This window comes from Equus przewalskii, chromosome 18 (genome assembly GCF_037783145.1).
Source record: "Equus przewalskii isolate Varuska chromosome 18, EquPr2, whole genome shotgun sequence".
Lineage (NCBI taxonomy): Eukaryota > Metazoa > Chordata > Mammalia > Perissodactyla > Equidae > Equus > Equus przewalskii.
In genome coordinates, this window is record NC_091848.1 from 45,058,467 (window position 1) to 45,082,040 (window position 23,574).

General features: G+C 36.4%; 1 protein-coding gene across 48 annotated transcripts in view; it reads left to right on the plus strand.

Moving 5' to 3' along the window:
- Nucleotides 1-23,574, plus strand: part of ZBTB20 (zinc finger and BTB domain containing 20) — a 746,442-nt gene that overhangs the window by 351,173 nt on the left and 371,695 nt on the right. For 3 of the 48 annotated variants that reach the window (XM_008523331.2, XM_070581918.1, XM_070581899.1), the window contains exon 1: nucleotides 14,886-15,023. The exons of 40 other annotated variants lie outside the window; for them this stretch is intronic. The gene's annotated coding sequence lies outside the window, so the exon portion shown is untranslated. Of the gene's footprint in view, nucleotides 1-2,950; nucleotides 3,309-14,882; nucleotides 15,024-23,574 lie in introns of those variants that run through there. 5 more of the 48 variants (XM_070581893.1, XM_070581922.1, XM_070581917.1 and 2 more) reach the window with 5 other exon arrangements.

Genomic DNA, 23,574 nt, shown 5'->3' on the forward strand with positions numbered 1-23,574 from the left:
TCTCAAAGGAAATTCAACCAGACTACCAAGTCCAATTTGCTTTAGCTAAAACTTATTTACATTTGTTGTCTAAGACAGGCTTAGATAGTATATGTGTCGTTTGGTCTAGAAATAGTAAATCTCGGTTGTATGTGATAAATTTTAATTCTGACTACTTCAAATGCCATATATTGTGCACCTATTCTGAGCTAGTTTCTATACTATGCATCTTATGTACATTATCTCCTTTAATTTTCAAAACAAACCATTTCGAGATAAGAAAATTGAGCCTCAGAGAGCCTAATTAATTTGACAGAGGACATGCAGCTAATAAGTGGCCAAACTAGGATTTAAACCTAAGCCTTTCAGATTCAAAGTCCTCCTCTCCTCTTTTTAAACCACTATCTCATCCCTAAACGTAGAAGGTTCGGCATTACCTTCTAAGTGTCTGTGCAGTGTTAATACAGGAAAAGGCGACTGCCATAACATGTGCTTCTGTGGGGCTAGGTTTATCACCTAAAACACGCCCAACTCAAGCTAGTTGCCAATTTGTCTCCCAGTACAGTATACTAGCCTGTTGATATGATAAACACTATTTTCCCGTCTTATTTTGTGAGACATGCCTCTCATTAGATATAGGAATTCAGCTTAATTCTCAAATTAACCTCAAAATCACCTTAATTTTGCTAGATTAAAAGTAATAACAAAAGCATTATGTGTGACTATGTAACTATAAAGTAATGGAACTGATTTTGGGTGGGTATTAGTGGTGCTGGTCTCATTATTTAGAGTGAATCCACGTAGTACATATCCAGATTCACCAGTTGTGAGTTTCATAATTTAAATGGAGATGGTAACAGTGCCTAACTCATAATATCATTATGAGGATTAAATGAGATAATATATGTAAAGTTCTTAGATCAGTTCCTGGCATGTAGGAAGCAATTATTGAATGGTAACTGCTATTATATATGAGCGTTACAGAGATAAAAAACAATTACTGACAAGTACTTGGTACATAGCAGGAGCTCAGTAAATATGTATTGAATGGATTAATAAACTGCATCAGTTCTTCAAACTGGCTAGGTGTTACTGATCTATGGTCAATGCAGTATTCTAGCTGCTGCTTCACACTGTTGAATTTACTATAAAACAAAATGTTCAATGTCGTTAAGAACTCTATGCAATTTGCAGGAGCATTTACTGACTCTGAAAGAGCCTTTTTAGGGGGCTGGGGTATCATTTCTTTTCCTCAACATTTTCACTCTTACTACTATATAGCATGCACTCTCTGGATAGATTTATACATGTGACCACTAAATGGATGTAGATTTTCCCCTTCCGATAATAGATATGATATATCTTATAGTACAATGAAAACAGAAACTCTACAAGTATGTACATAGGAAAAGAAGATACATGGACTGGGAAAAGCAAAAAGGCAGCATGTGGCATGAAGCTTCCTGTTTGCCTGAGACAACTGAAACAAATTGAAAGCAAGAAAGACCTTTATTGTCACTATTTGTACCAGTTCAGGGAATGCTGCATACTTTTCTGATGATGTCAAGATGTTATAGTTTGGGGAAGCCTTTTTTTCTTAGGAAATTTATCTTTAAATCTCAAAATGTTTACCATTATGGATCTGAAATTATCGTGCTTTAAATACCATAGTTCCTAACTGATTAGATTAGCAATCTAATTTTAGCAAGAGTTTTAGAAAGGGTTCAAAGGTTTGCCCCTCCCTAGAGTATTCTTCCCACCAATGATATTCCTACTCTACCTTTAGAAAGAGCCCACGAGTCACTTTTAGGAGCCCTGCCTTGTACTATTATGCATGTCTGTGTGTATTATGGTTGTCTGTTTAGATGTACATTTTCCCTATTAGAGTCTAGTGACCAAACTCTGAGCTGCTTGAAGACGAGGGCTGTGCTTTATTTATCTCTGGATCCCTAGTATTATTCAGTTCCTAAGACAGAGTAGGTGTTCAATAAATATGTATCCAATAAACTAATGAACTTGCAGTCACACACACACATAATATAAGATCAGAGATGTGAATAAAATGTCCTATGTCTGCATGTTCCTCAAGTGCTTGTGAACCTTCTAACACTGCTTATGAACAAGTTGATCAGCTTCTGAGTACTCTAGTCACTTTGAGGGAAATTTTCTGATCTTTGAAAAAAATTTTTTTTTTACCTGTTCATATTCTTTGCTTTTACTCTGAGCGTCACTTCTGCACTTGGACTCAAGCGTGCTGTCACGTGCTGATCACTTGGTTGAACCACACAGACAGTGGTATGAATTTTTATTTTTGTTTGCATGCTACCTGTGGCTTTGTTCAAGCACATTATCTGTATGTTAAAAAAAAAATACATGGATTGTGTCAGGTAACTGGAAAAGTCTTACTTTCAAAAAAATTCTCAGCATTTAATACAGTGCTTGGCATATAGTTGGGATTCAATAAATGTTTGTGGAATGCATGAATAAATCAGCCATTACTGTTAACTGTTTTGAGGATGAAGTATGAAATTTTTTGAAAAAAACTACTAAATGAAATGCCTAGCATCAGGCGGCAGGATAAGAGTAAATCTGACACTTGTAGTCTTCACCTCTTTGTTATACGGGCTCACGGAAAAGTGCCCTATACATCTGATTTCTCAACTTCACCCTGCAGTAAAGTTTTGCAATCTGGAGGCTGGAGCTCTCTTTTGTAAATGTTGTCTGCCCGATGACTGTGTTGGCACCGAGGAGGCCTTAGCAGATAAAGTGGAGGAACATATGGCTCCCATCTGAATACGAATTGGTGGACATAACGCGGTAATTCAGCTGAGATGTCCTCTATATTGTAAACTGAAAGAGTATGATTAGAGGTGTTTATAAACGGCGTCTGAATTCCCTCCACACCCCTCCCCACCCCTTTTCCACTATAGTTTTATCGGCCTGAATCACAGCCATCTAGCGTCCTAGCTTCACTGCGTTATTTGTTAAAATAGCCAGCGTGAGGAATTATTAATTAAAGCTAACAAATCACCCTGACGAGCTGTGCCCTGGCATGGCTGAAGGTTGATTGGCGAAAGTGTTCTCCTTTGGAGAAAAGACTTTTTGTGCTCGTGACGCAGTCAGGGACGGATTATTGAATATGCAAGTTAGAAGAAAAATCACAGGACAAGCAAATTGAGTATTTACTGGCAAATAATTGCTCCCTTAAGCTGTGGCTCTCTTCCTAAATTCTTAACATTCCCGAGGGTTAGAAAGAAACACAGAAAAATGCATCGGTACAGAGTACATTTCAAAAAAAATACATAGACTGATGTTTCAGACTTGTGCAGGTAAGTGTGATTGTGTGTGCATGGAAAGTGAAAGACAAGGCGAAGCAAGGGAAGGATGGGGGAAATTTTAATCTGGTGGCTTTTTAAAATCAATTTGTTGTTTATTGGAATACTGCTCGGCGTATTTCTAAGTTGACTGAGAATTTAGTTTCAGTGCTGCATTTATTGTGAAAGTTAGAGAAATGCGAAGGAGGGAGGGTTTTGTCAGTGTTACTTTATGTCTTTATCAGCAGAAGAATATGCTAATGTTTCCCCCAACAATAGTTATAAACTTTGCTCAGATACTGGTGGATATATGTATGAAACTATCGCTTGATTTAGGGCTCGATGGTTATTCTCAACATTGTTAATTATGACCTGTCTTAACAGTGTCCCAGACACATTTGGGTGGAACTATTGCATTTATTTTTCGAAGCAAACTCTGTTTTACGTTAGCACCAAGCTAGTCCTTGTTCAGAATTTCTAAATGGACATTACAGTTTTGGAATAGTTACTTAAACCTCGGGCTTCGGTAGTAACCAAAATGTCCTTCATGTCAATTGTGTGGTCTTTTTATCTGAAATGTTGATCAAACTACTGAGTTTTGTGGACATTGTAAGAGAAGAGAGACTAGTTTAGAGGCTTTCTCAAAATCAAATTTAAATACATAAAGGTATGATAAGTGTGGAAATGAAGGCTCATTCTATGTATAAAATGTAGACATTGAGAAACAGAGATACTCTCCTGAGTACAGCTGGGTTATGTGAACAGCGTTATCCGAACACATATATCCACTGAGGATGGATTCGTATTCTGTGAAAACCTGGAAAATGTGCTTTCATCGACAACAAACTGTTTTTGAAATGAGAATAATTGGCTGGCGAAATAGCATTTCATGGTTGTAATAACTATGAATAACGGATTTAAAACAAAGGCATAAACATAATTTAAACTAAATTAACTAATTAATAATTCCAAAGTGCTTTAACAATAAAACTTGTAGATAGTATAATAATAGGAATAATAATAAAAATTGAAAATCTGGCAATCCCCCAGAAATTAAATCAGATGACTCTCATAAGGTTTTAGGGAATCAGAATTTTAAATATAAGTATATAAAACTTATATTTTACCTTCTAGTCTGTTCCTTTAACCATGCAATATTGTGCTGGTCAGGATTTTTTCTTACTATATCCTATTTTATGAAAAATATAGTTTGTCTTAGTATATAGAATAGAGCTCATAAGAAAGTTTAGAAAATATATTTTTTAAAGGTTTAATTCCCATTGGATAACATTTTGTCCTCAGATTTCAAGAGGCAGCCTCCTTAAAGTTTCTTGTGACTATTTGAGGCACAATTTGGTCCATTATTTTCAAATAGCAGAGGGGGCATTTAAAGCATATGTTCAGAGACTAAACCATCTGCCTGCTTTATTAGAAATACCATAGAATTATGAGGACTTGGAAAGGTTCAAAAATTGAACCAGAGTTCTATGCAAGATTGAAATAAAAATACAGCACTTTGATTTTAAAAGTGTTTTGTAACCACTTACTTTTGCTAAGTATTTCATTTGTCTTTTGTGGGAAAATAGTATCATCATACCCTTTTGATATATGGGGAATGAATGACAAAGTGTCGTTGAGTGACATGAACATATGCCAAGTTAATGGTAATATTTTCTGTGATTTAACCCACTAAATTTAAATACCTTTTGGAGTTTCGAGTTGACTTATCAATGGTGAAACTCACAGTGAACTGGAGAAACATAAAATGGAGACTGCTGGAACAAAAATGAAGTCCAGCTGCTAGCTTCTGGACTACAAATGAGTTGCAAGAGACATGTGGAGGTCAGACTAAAGAGCACTTCTGTAATCCAACTGTGATGTAATAGAAGTATGAATCGGCTATTGGTTGCCCATGCTAGGGGGAAGACAAAAAAATGAGCACAGCTTGGCATTATTCCAGGGTGGTACTGTATTCCTTTGGTATCTGGAAGGATATGAGATCCAGAAATTAATAGAAGAACAAAAATCATATTTAGGTACCAAACATAATAATGTATCAGCCCAGAGTGGTCATATCAGGACAAATCAAGATGAGTATCATTGTTAAGATGACCAGTGCCCAATTAGGATTCTTCTAACTTACCTAAGTGTTACTAGAATCAGACTGAGACTAGCTGGGTCATTTTCAGAGGAAATGCAGAAAACAGGCTCAACTCAGCCTGAATATAAGCTTTCAGTGTTGAGATGACATATTGCTCCTTGTTGCTTAATGAAAATTACTTAATTAAGAGAGAACAATAATGGAGACACAGGACTGAAGTGTTTGGTTTGAAGATTCTAAGTAAAATATGTGTGTGTGTAAAATGCATATAAGTAAATAATATATACATATATATTAATACATGTATACATATATAATTTTTTAAAAGAAAAAATGTTTTCAGAATTGTACACTTTGTTAGGCTGATTAAGCCTAGGACTTTTTTTGTACAGTTGGTCTAGACACTGGACACACAGATTTAACACAGCTATAGTTTCAGAACTGAAGGAGTCAGAATTAATGATCTGGTGCTGAAAATACCTATGTCCAATTTCATATGGGTCTTCTCTTAGTAGTATTTTATGCCTCTCTAAATTGAAATCTTCCAAATAATCAATGAAGCTAGTAGCACAATGACTGCAAAATAGCTCCATTACTTCAGCAGGCTAGTTTTTATGTTATGTTTTGGGAGGATTTGATATCTGTACCTAAGGCACATAGACAAACACACACTTTTTATTTTGTTTTGTTTTCTTCATTTATTTCTGCCACCTTGTTCCAACAAGGAATTAAAATGGCTGACAAAGAAAAAGAAACAGATAATAGTGAAATACATGAATTAGAAGTAGATAAGAAAGATAAAATACAACAAAGCAATAAACAAGGGCAAGGAAATAAACATGGAGTCAGGAGTAAAGTCAGCCCGTGAACTACATTCAGTGAAGTGCTATCCATTTGCCTTTAAACTTTTCTTGCAGCCAAGTCAAGGGGAAAACCATGATAAGTTATGCAATTTACAATATTCATAAGAATAATAAAATAATTTCCATCATTCATTAATAAAGTTCTTGAAAAATGACAGACTCTGAGTTTTTAGAACACTCGGTGTTAAGACAACTCCCATTGGAAATAATTACAGGCTTCAGAGAGCGAACGGTCAGGGCAGAAGCAGAAGCAATGCCTTCCCTTGGACGTATGTGAAGGAGTAGACTAGAGTAATCTCCTTTCAATCCCAATGGGTCAGTTCCTGGGGGGAAAAAAGCTGATTAGTGCAGTGATGTTGGCAAGACCAAGATCTTAGGAAAAATGGGGATTTAAGGAGAGAAGTTTTAAAATTATTTCATATAAATATGTACACATATGTTTTAATAGTAAATCAAAGATTTAGAAGGCATGTGCTTTTATAATAGCCATTAAAACTCATTTTATCAAATAAACCTCTTGAATCAATACTGCTTCCCTAAGTTGTTCATAAAAACTTGCTGTACTGCTGCCATTCTTAACCCACTTTTACTTGAAGCACACTGTCAGTCGTTGTGAAGTTTGAAAAAGAACTTTTCTGGCTTGAAATTTAATGTTTCTTGCCCTTGCATACTCCCTTGGTTCATTTTCAAAAGTCTTAGCAAACTGCCTGGTCTTTTCACAGATAAATTTTGATAGTTGTCACATTGAATGGGTTAGTCTTTTCCCCATATTTTAAAGGCAAATCATAAAGATTTCTTTTCATATTACCGTTATAGTCCAATCCATAGTAAGTGGTCCAAGGACCACCTGTACCAGAATTACCTAGGGTGCTTGTCAAAATGAAGATTCCTGGGCCCCACTCTTGAATTTCTGAATTAGGAACCCTGAGGATGGAGCCTGGGAATCTGAAATTTAGAAAGCTACCCAGGTTAGTTATGCACACTAAAGTCTGAAAACCACTGTTTCAAGATTGTGACTTAACATTTCCAGTATATGAATATAAAATGGTAGGATTTCCTTAACACATTTGGTGAGGGTTTATTATATTAACACTAATCCAACCACTAATTTCTGTTCCATAATAAAGGATGATTACGTGCTAATAAAACTCAAAAGACCAAGCTTAGAAAAACATGGCATTTGTTTGAACTCTTTAAGCCATATCTCACCATTGTAGAAAACATCCTTTAACTCTTTTAGTTGTCGTTTATTGAAAACTACTATATGCTAATTCACATGTGGGGTCTGGGTACCAGAGATACAAAGGTAAAAAAAGATAAATCAGTCTGTTATCTGAAAAAACTCATAATCTAGGATAATTTATTATTACTGGGATAGTATCATCTGCATACTAGGATAAGTTGAATTGACACATAACCTCCTCTTGAGTAAAACTCAAGATTTCCATTGTATTATATCAGTGTAAGTATACATGTGTTGGCAGCAATTTCGTATAGTAGGACCTTGCTATAATTTGGAAGCTGCAAAACATGAGAAACCCTTGAGGATCCTCCTTGTTCCCCTCACCAGGAGACAGGGATGGGAGGTATCATGTGGGCCTTCTAATTCCATTTCTCCTATCATCAATCAGTGATTTGTTACTGGGACCCTTTTTGAGAGCAGGAGAGAAATGTGTCTGTGAGTGTACCTGACACTATGAAAACTTACATGTCTCTTTCCACTCCCCCCTGGGGGCTCAGCTGACCTGTAGGAAATGCTGGAGCCTATATGGCAGCAGCCTCCCTAGTTGGCAGGTGGGACAAAATATGGAGGGGCTCAAACTGCTTCTGCCTAGTACTCTGCTCCCAAGTCTCAGCAGTGCCAGAAATTGGGTATCGAAAGCCTAGAAGGCACATATTGTACATGAAGGAATTTGGTAGCTGTTCTGAGGAAGAGCATGAGAGCTTACGATTTCATTGGTAATTCATGTTTTCCTGGAAAAGTGCTGGAGACACCTGCCCCCTTTATTATTTCCAGAACTATATGAGAAATATTGTGAGAGTGTCTATATATTTTTTTACCTTTTCCTTCCCTTCTTTTCAACATATATTTGTTGAGTATTTAGCACCATGCTCTTTTCTAGGAACTAGGGATAATAATGACAAATAAAATAAAGTTTCTACTTTCATGAAGTTTGTATTAGGGTATATAATATATTAGGGGTAGAAAGGAAATGAAATTACTAAATATAAAGAATATAATTTAAATATAAGAAGTAATATGCTTCATTTTTGAGACATTGCCAACAGCATCTCCACGACTTCCAATTATATTCATGTTATTTCACATGTGTGGATGTATGTGTGTGTGTGTGAATATATATATTCCTTGATGCATTTATAAACTCCTCTGAGGAACAGAACAATCAATTCAGGACACTGCTTGTTGTGGGAAACTCTTTTTCATGAGGACCTGCACATAATGTAAGGGGAGAAACAAGCCAACTGTAAGGACCAAAAAGGTGCACAGTCAACCACAAGATCATTCTTTATCATCTCTTTGCTTGTTCCAGGGGTGTGTGTGTGTGTGTGTTCTGGGTTTTGTTTGTTTGTTTGTTTGTTTTTAATGAACTGAAAGCTGGGCACTAAGGATGCCCAGGGATCTAAGAGGTGGATAAGTTAAGGAGACAATCTTCAAGGGACTAAAGATAAAGTAGAGAAGACAGGCAATTAACAATAGTATGTGGCTTGATAAGGTTCTATGGAGAAGAAAGTAAGGAATGCTGTCCTAGAACAAATCAAACAACAGGAGCAACAGGCAATGTTTCCCAGGGGAGTCATATTTTAACTGAGACTAACAACCTAACAGGAAAACAAAATAGAAAGATATTTTTTAGTGAACTAATTTTTCCCCTGCTCACCTAAGTAATATATGCCCTTGAGGAAAATATTTTAGACATAGGACAACATCCTTTTTTAAGAAAAGGGTGGGGAGGGCAATCAGCTGTTAACACAGCACTTGGAGAAACCATTGTTAATGTTGATCAGATACTTTTTCAAGCACCGTATTACGTTCTAGGGTTATGCCAGCCAGCCTCCATCTTCTCAGAAGGGAGCATTTTAATTAGCAGGCTGTATGGATAGAAGCAACTCAAACTTTAACTCCTGATAGCTGGCTTCAGATTTGGTCTTACCTACCAGCTGGGTTCCAACCCTAGTTGATGTAGATAGGACAGCACAAATGCAGCATTCTCCTGAATAAACGTCATACCACCTGCTATAACTCCCACCTAGTGTAGGTAGGAGAGTCAGACTCATTGGGTTCAAGTCCTGGCTCTGCTGCTTCTCTATCTGTGTGATCTTGGGCAAGTTATTTGACCTCTCTGTATCTCAGTGTCCTTCTCTGTTAAAAGGGATTATTAATAGTACATACCTCATGAGATATTTTGAGAAATGAATAAGATAAGGCATGTAAAGTGCTAATCATAGTACCTGGCACATAGTAAAGCATTCAATAAATGCTATATTATTATGATGTTGATTACTATTATTATTTTTACTATTACAGTCATTTTCATTACCAAGGAAACTTGTGGAAAATATATTTTGTCCAGTGCAACTCCATGATCACTACTGACAAAACAACTCAAAACACTTTTCCTACCGAGGGCGGGTCAGAGATATCATCTCTGCGACACACATTAAGGATCCGGGTTTATAGCTGAAAATTATAATATAATTTAGCTCGGTAGATAAATGACATTATGCAGACTAATTTTCTGTTTCTAGGTAGAAATGATGTTTAAATCTGCCTTAAATGCCCTTCATGCTACAGATTTTGTTTCAACAATTTGTGACTAACTGGGTTTGTTTTATTAAAAGGAACTTTTACATCCAAAGCCCTAATGTTTTTCACATAGTGCTCCATTTCTTTATGCCACTAGTGACTGAAAAGGATTAGAAATGCAATTTTACCTAAAGAGGCACCTTCAGGAAGCAGAGGATCCTACATTGTTGAGATCTGTATTGTAACATGATAATGAATGAAGATATCTAGCCTAGTGGGTGCTACATAGTAGGTGCTTAAGGAATTTGTTTTAAATTGAATTACGTTTCATAAGAAAAAGCATGTGAACATCACTGTAGATGTTCTGTAGAAATGTAAACAATTTTAAGAGAATGATGACACAAGGGGATGACAGTGTATTAGAAAAAAGCAGTTGTGTGGAATCTTGACAACACGTTAACTTTTTATAATTGTAGGCTCGCCACGGTATAAAAAGCAGGACTATATAGTGAAAAGAATGTAGGCTCTGTAATTGCACGGCCATATATTTGGTTATCACCTTTACCATTTACAAATTATATGATCACAGACACTCTATTTCTTGTGTCTGAGTCCTCAAATGGAAAATAGTGCAATAATGGTGTCATTGCATGGTGTATGTGTACAGTGCCCAGAAGAGTTCTTGGACCATTATAGGTACTCAATAAATGATATCTATTAACATCAGCAATAACAACAAGACATAAAAGCCCTGTGTACAATGAACATGAGCTTATTATATATAGTATGTATATATAAATATATAATATATATAATTCATGTATATTAATACATCAATACTAATACTTGAAATTGCCTTGGTTAATGTTTGACACAGATTAGGAACTCTAAGTGTAAATTTTACCTGTTTACATGCCTTCATGAGAAAGATTTGCTTTAGCTATTCTAGTGAAATGAAAATAGAATTTGAAAATCTAAAACTAACTTTATCTTTTGAAAAATGACAATAAAAGCAAAAGCCACCAAAGGATTTGTTACGAAAATAGCTCAATAGTTTGGACTTGATGCAAATAAAGAGCAGGGATAACACTCCACTTCAAATGCTAGAAAAAGTGAATTAACTCGAGAAACTCTTAGGTGACCCTTAATTTGAATAGTATTAATTGGAAGTATTTTAAAGATCAAAAGGCTATTATTGCTCGTTGCAGTGGTAGCTACATATGGAAAATGGCTGCAGAGATTCTCAATACAAAAATAGTTCATTGCTAAATTCGAAATTCTGTTAATGTCACAAACAGTGGGATGTGAAACTCAAATGAATTGTGATGACAGTTGAGTCCCAAGCTGCCTACTTTTTTTCCCTCAGAGCTGCCCATATTTGGCTTTATATATCCCTCAGTCCTGATTTAACCCATCAATATTTGTATTTTCTGGAGCTAGCACCACCTTGGAGCATACCACGTAAGGATTTTATTCCCCAGTGCTTCTCAGTTCCTAGGGATTTCGCTCTCACTGATTTTCTTCCCATAGTTATGTATTCTTGAATCTTTCTTTATCTCTCACCTTAGAGTCAGAGTTTTGATCACTTTTAAGTTATGGTCTTCTAGGGCCCCATGCTGTTCTTTACTCTTCCATTCCTCTCATGTATTTAAAGTGTCATTCCATTCTTCTTCATCTGCAGGCTGCTTACTCTGGGCATATTTCTTCGTGTTGCTTTGACTTGGGGCACTTCCCATCATCCTGATGATCTACATTCATTTCCTACTGTAGTTTTTAAAAACCTGGTTGCTAAATGTCTCTCTTATCCTTTATGGTGGAAGGTAGTTATGATCCTGGATTTGGGTAACAAGATTAGATACACTGTTTTATGAACTATGAACTGAATAAAGCTCTCTTTTAAATACAGCAATTCCATATAACCATAAGCTAGCTTGACTTTGGGGAAATATCGTTTGAAAAAGTCTCTAAAGAGTGTTGCTAAAATGACCAAAGTATTCCGGCTTAATGGATTTCGTAGCGTGGATACCAGGCCTACCTCACAGAACAACAGTCCTGGCTAAATAGGTTTGATCTGGATTTTACTGCAGGTGGAGATTTGGCGGCCATTTATTGAGAGACCTCCCTGCACCAAGCATTTTACATTTAATTCTTAAAGCAATCCTCTGAGATAGATACCATTTTCTTCACTTAAGAGATGAGAAAACTTTGACCTGGGGAGGTTAAATGACTTGTTAAGGGGTGGAAACAGGATAAAAACCCAAGGTTCTAAGACTCTAAAACTCCTCCTTTCTTTATTACCACAGGACTGTGGCTGGTTATATATTTACATTTTTGGCTGTCGGAATGAATTTTCTAGTATAATTTAATTGAAGACATAGCCAAATTTATCAAAGCAAACAAAGTGATGATGAGATTTTACTGTGTGATCATTTTTATAGAAATATGAACCCAAAGCCGTGGGTTCACCAGATCTCCAGGAGGGAGAAGCGCATGAGTATGGGCAACTTTCTTGACTGCCCCCTTTGGTTGCAGGAGACAGGCTGTTATTAGTTCTGAAGAAACTGGAGCTTAAAATGAGTGGTTCATAGACCAGGGATTTCTGACTTCCTGTCAAAAGCCTCCTGAGACTTGTCCTAGCCTTTTTCTCCAAAATTAAAATCTGCTGATTATTCTCAGCAAATACATCCTGTGGACCTTTTTCCCACCAAATTTCTGAGGAATTAGTAGTCGCAGTAGTGTTTAGTACTTTTATAAAGCAAATATTTAATACATTTTTAATCCATTCATCATCAACCTATATGTTTCTTTTATGAGGCATTAATACTATTTTACTTTTATATGGCACTTCACAGTTTACAGTTTGGAAAATATGTACCAAAAAAAATAGCATGTAATCTTTTTCTTGAGGTCACCCAATGTAGAGATATATAATTTAGCCACAATTTCCACATGCAGTAAAGCCGTGGTAGAACTACCCTTCAGATAGAGAATCTTTATTTTCCAGGGTCACACTTAGGCCTGGTTTTCCAATTTGCCCTTGTGCAGTTGGACCACTGAGTTCGCCAATTTGCACTCCAAGCCCTAAGACCTTGCTTCGAGCAAGGACTTGGAGGTTAATGTAGACTTGTTTAATTTATCACTTTGCCACAACTACTTACTTCATTTGGGTCAGACCCTCTAAGAGGAGCTTCTGAAATAGCCCAAGAATTTAGAGTGAAATTTTAGCTGAAAAAACAGAAAAGAGAGAAACAACAACAAAAATCCTGGAAGTATCTTTCTTCACATATTGCCCTGAAAAGAAAAATATAAAAATTTTGTTCTATGATGCTGGATTTTGGATTACACATCATGCGTGCTTTTCCTGGGTTGTAACTCTCGTGCTCATCCTTCCTCTGGTCACAATGAATGTTCAATTTCCTTCTCAAACTCTGGCCACTGCCAATTTTGATATGTGCCTTCAGTATTATTACTCTAAATTTCAAGTGGGGTAGGTGTTTTACTCTTTCAATTTTCAAAGATTCAGAACATTTGATTATGTATTTATCAAAAATTACTGTAAAACTCAGTCCCACTTCCTATTTTTTAAACAAATAAATATTGCCACTTTCTACAAGTCTGAATACCATTGGCTATTTTTACCCTTTGTCTTAATCCCAAAGTTCTTCAACATTTATTCTTCTCTGTAAAGTATTGAGTCCTGGAAATATAAGTGAAAATTAACAGTTCTAGAAGATTAGCTTAGGAAAGTTTGCTATTCTCAGTTATATTCAAAATGGACTCCCTGTCATGCTGCTTCTGTATAATGTATCATTTTCACAAATGTAATATTACATAGATATTAAGGCATATTCACAGATACTCATTATCAAAAATATGGAGTAAATCCCCACATGTATATGCCCCATCTCCTCTGCTCCCCAAATGAATTTTGGACGTGAGAAAATATCTTCCCAACAGTGGGATATCATGTTTACTTGGTGAATTTTAACACTTGCATCCCTTGGTGTTCACGTTTGTGAAAAATTATTGAAGACATGACCTCTTTTTCCTTTTAGCTGCACATGGCTCAACCTAGTAAATTTTGAATATAGATTCAATATGGTTATAATCCCAATTATACCACATTTAAAAGCAGTGTTCTAGACTGTGTTTCTCTGCCAGCATGACTCCACAAAGAAAACGAAACCAACCCTAACAAAAGTCTCCTTAAAACCGAGAGTAAAATGGGGCTTGCAAGAACTGTTTTGAAAAACTATTTCAACAGTGACTGACAACCAATTTTTCAAACACTGTTGTAGCCATTTCAAGCTGTAGAGTGGACAGTATGTGGGAAAAATCAATAAAGGAAAAAGATCTCTATCTGTCACAGATGAAACCTAAAAATACCACTAAGACCAATTCCCTCTCGATGCGTCTGTTATTGCATTCCACTAAAAGGTGTTGAAAAAAAATCAGCCAACTTCTACTAGAACGAAGTGTCCAGACAAGCAAGTCTGTAAATAATTAAAAGAATAAACTAGAGTAGAAAAAAATGGAATTGAGGGGGAGGTCATTAAGCACTTAAAATGTTGAGTGTACCAAAACCAGAAAACTCAGGGAGAGAAAGAACTTGTTCTTCAAAAGAAGATACTTTCCATCCTTCACCAGTAACACAGAACTGATAATAGAGGCCCCTTGGGTGGGGTTGGTGGGAAGAACACTGTCTTCACAAAAGCTTCACTAGGTGTTCAATTGCCCAGGGCAATCTGATCAGCTTGTCCTTGCTTCTAGAATTGAGTAAACCAAATCAGGATGAGCAACATATGGTTTAATAGTTAACTTTGAGAACGAGGGACAGGGAGATGCTTTTATGCCTTGGTCCCAGCATTCGTTCCAATCTCATTACTAAAGTCTGTTTTGAGAGCATTTACAGCTTTCCAAAGAGTCTGGCTTTGGCTGAATCCTGAAGACAGAAATATAGCCTTAATGACCTCCTTGTCCTGGAGTCTCCCTTAATACAGGTGAATCTTTGTGATAAAACATGCTCTAGAATCCAAAGTATTGCTATTAATATCATCATTACTAATATTGTTATTTCTCCTTTCTTATGTTGATAATAACATTTCCATTTTCCTATTCTAGAAATAAGTGAAAATTTTGTGAGTATGCAGAGTTTCTTTCTCTAAGTTTCTCTGAGAAAGTTTGTGTGTCTCCTTTCAAGTTGGTAGTTGCAGATATTTTGAAATATAGCCGGATGTGCAAGTCCAATCCTGCCTTTTATGACCAGGGACAGAAAAGATCCTAGAAACAATCTCTTAGTTGACTAAGGAAGGGAGAGAATTGTATATTTTGGCTGATAGGGTCTTTTACGCTCAGTATTGTTTGGCTAGTAGTCTTTTTATTAAGGTCTCTGCTTTCTCAGAATCCTGATCAGACTCCTCCCCTATGACCAAGAGAATCTCCCCAACTCTTAGCATTTTCATCAGCTCTTCAAAAGTAGAGTAACCATGGACTAGGATTTGGTATACCTAAGGAATGGGCATTGGGTTATGAACAAGTGCTAAGGGAAAATAATAAGAAAACTGAAGACAAATTCATGATAAGTCCTGAAGTCTTGGAACTGTTGGAAGAATCTGGTATGGAGTTGCTGTAGTGGTATAACTAAACTAAACACAACAATAACAACAAACAAAAAAACATACTTCTGACTCGCCTCTTCCTGATTCCACTTAAAAACAACCACTCCAGCAAAGAGAAAGAGCACGTGTCCGTATTTTGGTGTATGGCCCTATATCTTCATTGTAGTTCCTCACAGAGTTATTTGTCCCTAATACTTCTCAAAGATCACCTTTGTGCATGTCTCCATAGCTGTTCTAATGGTGTTACTATTTTCTCTTCTTCATCCTTTCCTTTTATTTGAGCTCTTTTTTTTTCATGTGTGCAAAGAGGCTCCTTCTCTAGCCTCTGCACACATTCACCATTTCACTGGGACAGATGGGTGTTTCTATATGATGCCTTTTAAAGTGATAAGATAGCAAGAATAGATTTTGAACAATATTTTACCCGTATTATTGAAAAAATAGCAACTGTATATTCTAGATACACACAGAGAAGCTGCATCAAATGCAAATTCTATTCATGTCTGATGTCTTCTGCATTTATATAGTGACTATTGCTGTAGAATCTAGGCACTTTATGTTATTTCCTCTTATTATTATTTACCACCTGATCGTTCCAAAGTGCTTTTTACAATCAGAGAATTTCATTAACAATCCATTCCCTCGCTCTTTGTTTTTCTGCACCCTTGCATGTAAAAGTATCAAGCATCTCAGTAGCTATATCAGATAAATTACAGTAAAAAGAGAGTGCTGCTGACAGCAGGGTGGGGGGAAAAATCCTCCCAAAGCATCTCCTAGAATCCAGTTGATGTTTTAGAGTATTCAAATAGTAATATTACAGAAGTCTATACATAAAAGTGAAAACAACCCCTAGATTTGCACTTTTATTTATCATGGTTTCCACCATTGCAATAATCAGAAATGTGAGGTGAGCGAGAGGAGTATTGTCTGCACTTTGCATATAGAGGTCTGAGCAATTGCACCTTCTCACTGTAAAAAGCTCATAATTTCTTATTGCTTCTTGAGCTGCCTTTAGCCCAGAATTATAGAAGTCAATCCATTTTAAAATCCGAAAATCTACTGTTATATTTTTTTAAGCTAAGAAGATAGAGACTTGTTTATAAAAAGGTTCATTGTGATTATAGATGAAAATGCGTGGTTGGTACCTTAACAGTTTGATTGAATTAAAATCAAGTTCACTCTGGGGTTTCCTTCTCAGCTCTACTCTTTGCTTTCTCTTTGACTCCAAGCTAATTGCATAACCTCTGGTTGACTTGTGCCTCGTCTACACATTGAAAGTGAAATTCAGAAATGAAGTTATTAATCTAACTAATGTAGGCTATAATATTATTTCTCTAAATATTTCTGCAAGACAATTTGAGATTTCTGACTTAAGCAGATAGTAATAAAAACTAATACTTTTGTGCACAATTTCCTTTTATCCTTAGACAACAATCCTATGGAAGTGGATGCATCAGAATCACCTGGTGATGATCAGAATCACTTGGAAGGCTTGTTAAAACACAGATTGCTGGGTACCACCCCCAGAGTTTCTGAGTCTGAGTCTAGGGTATGGACTGATAATTTGCATTTCTAGTAAGTTCCCAAGTGATGCTGATGGGGACCACACTTTTAAAATCACTGAAGGAAAGAAAACGTAGCTTAAGTAGAGAAAGGGAAACTGAGGCTGAGAGTGACCTCAAGTCATGGCAGTAAAGTGGAAGAGTACAGACAAAAACATAAGGCTTCCGGCTTGAAGTCTTACTGTCTTTCTACTCCACACATTTTCTCTTTACTTCTACTATTTTATGTTTTGAATGACTTTCGGTTGCCTTGAGATCCTGAGTGAAATAGCATTGTAAAGGAGTGGTAATTGGATCTTTTCCCCTCGGATCTAGTAGCTACTCTTATCGGATTTGTGAAAGGAGAGGAGGAGACCATTCCAAATTTTAGTGGTTAGCTTTGGTATGAAGGGCTTTTAAGGCCAGCCTTATACTTATCCTTTTGGGGATGAGAGTAATAAATCTGAGTCTTCTTTGTGTTCATTCATCAAAGATTGTAATAGATATGAACAGGTTTCTCTTTGGTGACCATATTCTGCTGAAACAATGCTTTGTGTAAATTTCCACATGTATATTATTTCTCCAGACAGTCATGATGAAAGAATGTGGCAAGGAGTACATGGTGGGGCAGAGGAAAAGCTGCTGCAAAGAGATTGAGGACACTTGCTTTCTAGCGCTACCTCACCCTGCATGGCTCTACTCACCTTCAAGGGAGACAGGACAGTGGTTCGCGATCTAGGCTGTTCGTTACAGTCACCCAGGGGATCTTTGAAACAAACACCCACATCTGGGCCCCATGCACAAGAAATTCTGATTAATTGTTCTGGGAGAAGGGTCTGAGCATCAGTAGTTTTTAAAAGCTTCCAGGGGGATTCTAATGTGTAATCTGGGTTAAGAACTACTGGCCTAGTGCTCAAGTGGATTTTGAAATCAGACAGATCTGAAATCATATCTTGGCTCTTCCGCTTAACTGTGCAATCTTGAACAAGTTATTTAATCCCTGTCAGCTTTAGTTGTTCTCGTCTGTAAAATGTGAATGATAACACTTGGCTTGTAGGATATTTTTGAGAATTAAATGAGATGATACGTTTAAATATTTGACATATTTCCTGGCTTGTACTATGGATCTATTACGTTAGCTGCTTTATTGTTATAATGCACTTTGGTTTCCTTATCCGTAAAGTGAGGAAGCACTGTATGAAATGGAGGACAAATTTCTTAGGATTCTCTATAGATATTTGTCTGTCACCTTATCCAGTGTACCCTGTTCAGTTCCATCTTCCCCTTTCACTTCCTAAATATATATATTTTGTCAGGTGTGGTCTTTGACAAGACTCAGCCTTTATTAGCGTATTTGACCAACTACTGCTACTCTGTCCTCCTCCTTCCAATCAAGATTGGAAACTTGAAAAACAGGACAAATCCACTGAAATTTTGAGATGGGGTAATGGAGGTACGAGGTATGGTTGACAGATAAATTTAATAAATAAATGCAAAGCTTTGCAAACGTGTACAAAAGCTAACATGGCCCTACAGTTGATTGCTGTTTTGCTGCCATTACCCCACTCTAAGAGATCAGTCATTGGTACCTGTCATCACAGAGGAGGAAGGGTGTTCACACCCCACTTCCTGAAGATTATTGCAATTGTTAATTCCCTTTGTTTTCCCTGATCTCCTCCTGTATGTCTTAAGGAAGCCTTCATGTATGGATGAGTAGTAACAATTTTTTAAGACAATCCTGGTTTTCTAAGCCCATCTGCTTATCTCTACCAATGTTTACTAGGTTATACTTTTCAGATCACTTTATATCACCAATTTTAAAAATTAAATCCTTTTTGAGAAAACTCTCCTTTTATCTCCCTTAAAGTATACAAATTATGTTTTTGGATGGGCAGAGAGGAATTATTTGACTGTCCAATAAAAGTACAGATGGTTCCATTTTCCTTGACTCATCTCACAGCACGCATTAGTCAGGTCACATGCCTATTTGAGAATTTTTGTAGCACTAGGTCACTTGCCGAGCTTCGGGGCACATAAAAAACTATTTGCCTGGCTTTTAAGTTTGTGGATCTTACACTGTGCCTGGCATGGAGATAGGAAGGACATTTTTTTTCCATTAAGCTTTTTCACTGTGTTTTGAAAGGAAAAGTTGAAACAGAGTCCCTACTGAGATTTTTAACATGTTCCATGGTGGTAACCATAGGAAATAGGGAAACAGAAAATTTTTGGACAGAAGGAAGCCAAGGAGTCCATCTCAGTCTGTCCTCACCTCTCAGATACCAGTTGGACTCTACAGTATTATTTTGATCTAGGTGTATATCTAATGCTTTGTATTTCTACATGTTGCTTTCTGATAGAAGGGAAACGTTGCTACCTATCATCGTGAAAAAGATTGCTGTCTAAACCGTACTCAGTTCCCTGTTCTGAACAAATCAATGGGAGCATTCATTCAGATGTTAATAAAGCTAAATCATGGAAGTTTTAATTCGGAAAAATTCATTTTGATGTTTAAAAGGATTCTCACAGGGTGTTATGATAGAGCCTATGTAAACTCCAGTTATGGAGAAGAGTACTTGTTTCCCACAAAGGTATATAAACACATAATAATGGCATTTTTCGTCATTAAATCCAGGGTGCTTAAATTCACATAAGTACATGACCGCCTGCATGCGTGCGCACGCGCGCAGACACACACACACACACACACACACACACACACACCCTCCAGGTACTGTCTTCTTCCTCCACCAGCCCCCTGCCCTAACCTCTGGGGATAAAAAACACTGAAATATAAATCAACTTCTATTTCCAAACGATATTATAATGCCATTGAAGTGTAAGTGCTTAACAAACAGATCTATTGATATTCTTTCCTAAAAACTTGAATATGAACATTTTGAGGTATGCTTGTGTGTGTGTGTGTGTGTGTGTGCATGTACATGTTCCTCAGACCTGCAGGGGACATTTTTCAAATAATCTGGTCTGATGGAGCTCTATTGAAAAGTTGCCAGTTCGTTAACATTATACCTGTTAATAGTTTCTATTTCCTTTCATTATATGACAGCTATAATGAATGAGATCCTAGAACACGACTTCCCATAGTTACATTCAAATAGTGAAATACAGCTAACCAAGTCATAGTCATGGCTATTAGTAATTTTTTGATACACATTGAACATGGCAGCAGTTATGTTTTCTTTCCCGTGTCCACAATAGCACCAAACCTTAAAATGAATTATGAAAATTTAAAATAGTAAGTTTTTTAAAATCTAGCTATTACCAGGTCAGAAATAGTACCTCACAAGACTGGCATTAGCATGATTATTATTGCCATTTTAAACTGGACCACCCTAGATTGCATAATCCTATACTAACACAGTAAAATTAGTTTTCTCCATAGTCCATCTTTGAAAGATAAACCCCATGTACACATAGATATAGACCAAATATCTCAGAGATACAGAGCCATGACATGGGCATATTCCATAAAGTCGGGGAAAGGTTTGCTCAGGGAGCAGGTTGAAAGGCAGGGTGGTATAATGTCGGAATGCCTGTGCTCGGTTCAGACTCTGCCACTTCACAAGTGAAGCTTGGTTAAAGGATTTAACTTTCCTGAGCATCAGTTCCCACATCTGGCTCAATGTCAATGTACAACCTCCTACATTGTAATAATAATCAAAATAATTAAATTCATAAAGTTATTTTGAAGTGTTCAATATGATATACATATAAGGTCAATTAATGGTCAAGTTTTAAATGAGAATTGGGACCGAACTGTTGAGAAATGTCTCTTGTTAGAAATGTTGTGGACTAGCGGAGTGATGCCAAAGCCTCAAAGATTTCCATGGGTTGAAAACAAAGGTAGAGCCTGAGAGAGGGGGCTGGCTAAAGGAGAACACTGACAGTGGACTATGGTTTTTAAATTCATGGAAGAAACGGGAGACACTGGAATCTTTGAAGAAGCATTTAACTTGATCAAATGTATGAGGTCTCATTTGACACAAAGGATGGATCTAAAAGGCTATCTGACAACGGGAAGCTCTGGTGAGATACATGGGTTTTGCCATAAGACTGTTCTCAAATTCAATCGTCCCTCACAAGCTGGCTTAAAGGGCCAGGTTTTAAGGCCATGTCCCTCAGATTCTGATTCCACAGTAGTTCCTGCGTGGGCCTGTGATTCTTCATTCTAACCAGCTCCCCTAGTGACTTGGTTGCTAATATCCTGGAGACCACACTCAGAATTTTCTGTCATAGCCTTTCAATGCTCTAGCCTTCAGATTCTGTGGTTTCTGGTTATGGGAAGAGCCGAAGGGGTTATTTAATGCTCTGTAAAGCCCTACAGATAGAACTTTTTATTTGTTTTGATGGAAATTCCGTATCTTTGAAATTTGCTCTGTTTGTTCCTACTAAATTTGCGTGTTTTAGCATTTAGGAAAGAATACAAATAGATCTGTTTGGTCAGAATTTTTACTTAATTGGCATTATAGGATCTATCAGAATAGGGAAGCTTTTACAAATTTTGGTATTTTTTGTCCTCTTTTTATGCATGTGCCCAGCTGTCTTCCCAAAACTAAAATGAATTTTAAAAACATCATGAACAATTCCATTTAATGTATTTATCACGTCATATGAGGTAATGGTGCCATCTGATCTAACCTCTCTAAAATCTTAGAGTCCATAGGGTAAGCAACAAAAATGCCCATTACTAAGAAATTTTTGTCATATGAAAGAAAATCTCTCTATCTTATTCCACATATTCAATTCCCTTGTCATTTTGCATTATAAATAAATAACAAACCAATTTGGCACATGCCCACCGATTAAAAATAAAAGTTGTCAGAGTGAGAGGGGAAAGACAAAAATATGAATTATTAATAATAATATTAAGCAGCACAAAAAAGCCTAATGTGAAATGATATCCCCTAAAAAGAGATTTTATCAAAATAAGAATAGGACAGTGATACAGTCTTTATCACAAAATTTGCATCGTTGTCATTTTAAGCCAGAAATATATTTATCATATCTAGTGCATTTATATCAAATTAGATGAAAAGATACTTTGTGGCAAAATAAAGAAGTTACTTATAGAATAGTAGCATAAAAGGAAAGCTCAATTTTGAAGTCATACATTTAATTATCATATTGACCTGGTGGCTATATTCACTATAACATGATACTCTTGCACATTGCTATTTTCCAAATGTCCAATTTTCCAAATGTCCACTACTGGAAAAAGCAAGAACACTTAATTAGAAGAAAGAGTGATGTTTTTCTTTTCAAGATGATTTTAGAAGTTTACATAGTTCATATTTGAATGAGAAAGAATGTGGATTTTTTTCCTAAATGGAGGTTTCAAAAGAATATACACTGAATACTAGTTTATAACTAAACATAGGTTTGCAATAGTAGAGTGATTTCTTCTCAAGAGGAGAAGCCATTCAGGACTTCAGTGGAAATATTTCCAGCTTATGTCTCTCTAAATCAGAGATATCCAGCATTTGTGATTAACTGGAGTTTTCTTTTCATAAATAGGCTAGCCTTTTGTTTTTGGTAATTTAGAGGTTTTATTTCTGATAAAGTTTCATTTGTTTCATGAAAAGTCTTACAATTTCATTTGGAAACAAAGGTAATTCTAAAAAAAATCCCCACATTTGGAGTAATCTCATAGGAGTTATCCACATAGATTGTGAGAAAAATTCTTCACTTGTTATTCCCATGCATAGCAAGTGTGGGTCTGTTCAGTAGGGTTTTTGTTTTAACACTATAGAAGGCTTCCTTGACTTGTGTTAGGTTTGCTTGTTCCATTTCAGTTGGTTTTGTTCATCCTGTCTTGATAGTTTATTCTCTCAGGCGTGATGTTACATTACCATCTCAATTTCCTTGGCAGTATCTTTGTTTTTAGTTTTTAACTGAATTTAGTGCTCATGGAAGTTGAGAGACAGGTCCATATCCAGGCACAACGCAAAAAGCCATATATCTGCATGCATCTATGCAGTAAACCAACTATTTCTTTTCTGTTGCCTACATGAAATATTTTTCAAACAACTAAATCTGTAGAGTTCAATTTAATAAAAGCTTTTGTGTCATAGGCTACACTGTCTCAATGTTTGCCAATATGGGTTGTAATTTTAATTTATGTTGTCTGTGAATATCTAACTTTGGCTCTTAAAAATATATCTCCTCAATGCTATTGCCATCATCACCAAGCATTTTTTAAGCATCCCATCTATGTTAGTATACTCAAAGATATTGTCCCCTCAATGCAGGTTATGCAGCAAAGAAATCAAATGCAGTAAAAATTTCCATTTGTCTTATTTCTCATTCTAGTCTTACTAGTAGTTCCCATTGATCAGAGAGCATCAGTTGCTTCAGTGTTACTGTCTTGTCCAAAT